Below are 1,410 nucleotides of genomic sequence, written 5' to 3'. Positions count from 1 at the left end.
CAATATAATCTGCTTGCATCTCTTGCTTTGTAGCTTGGTAATAAGAATGCACTTGTTTATAATGAAAAGCTTGGATAATCTGTTCACCTGAGGTCCCATAATCAGATTTTTTGTTGTTGACTAACTAGAGACAGAAGCAACAAATATACCTCAGACATGGAGCAATAAATAGTCAAAGAGGACATCATTCTGTTCTAAAACCTAGGTGCTTCTATGCAAATTACGTAGTTGTGGTTGATACAGGCTATAGTACACACAACAAATAATTTAAACTTGTCTTTGGGATGTATGACAGAGACACCTCCTGAGTCTCATTCCCAGTGCAATCTAGAAACTAGGTAGCCTTTTCTTATACCAGGTTTCAGGTAAAGCTGGTAGGTAACCTTTTAAGTTACTTAACAATTGGGATAGAATAGCCCTCTCAGTACATCCTGCCTACAAACTGGCAGAGATCACATAATACTCAGACCCATGACATGGTAGAACCACTGGATTGTGTAGTTATAGTACCATATCTAAACTTCTCTAATTATAATATGGGGAAAAGTACATTAGCCAGAAAAAAGATACTCTTCGGGTGCTAGGGTCTATTGATGAGCACCCGAATAAGACCTAATACGCAAGTTATAATCAATGATATCATACTGTTAGTCTCTAAAATCTATCCAATTTTTCTGCATCGGTAAAACTGTATTTTAAACAGGAATGTTCTAGGGATCATCATCTTAAGGATTTGAAATCTTTAATGCCGTTGTTACTGAAATTTCTTTCTTTAGTAGGATGAACCCATGGACCACAGATCAATGGTAAGATAGGATTTTAGACAGAAAGGAATACAGAAAAAGCACTAGAGCTCCTGGCAGAGGGAAACACCCAAGTCAGAGATCTCCCTACCTGGGTCCTTTGTCTACGTGTATATATAGTTACGTGGATCCTTTGTAGCTACATTTGGCCAGGTAATAAATAAATGGATACAGTCCCTTCCACTAGAAGCAAAATGTCAGGGTGTTCCCGTCATGAAATTGCCCAGGCCTAGGAAGTGGGGGTGGTTCCCATATCACCTATAGGCCTGTGATATGCTCAGAGGGGAGTAGCACAGTCAGAAGAAGTTCTCTAGGTCCAAGGGTGGTTCTGGGGTTGGCACCCGCACCAGTGTTGGCTATGCTGTGGTCTCCCTTAACTAACTAGGGACTCATGGGCTTCTGCCAGTTTGGACTTTCTACTGCACTTGGTTCTTCAGTCCTCACCTCTCCGCATCCCACCACACCAACACCCCCAGGGCAGCCACACAGAAGGTGAGGCAGATCCTGCCAAGCAGCTAGTGTACCCCAGCTGGGCACCACCATCCCTGTATCAGTATCACTGTCAGTAGTATTTGTGATCTACCTCTGTTCCTCCTGAGTCTCATTC

Source organism: Otolemur garnettii, unplaced genomic scaffold, assembly GCF_000181295.1.
Source record: "Otolemur garnettii isolate 467f Iridium unplaced genomic scaffold, OtoGar3 scaffold00048, whole genome shotgun sequence".
NCBI classification, from domain to species: Eukaryota; Metazoa; Chordata; class Mammalia; order Primates; family Galagidae; genus Otolemur; species Otolemur garnettii.
Note: the sequence above shows the minus strand (reverse complement) of the source record.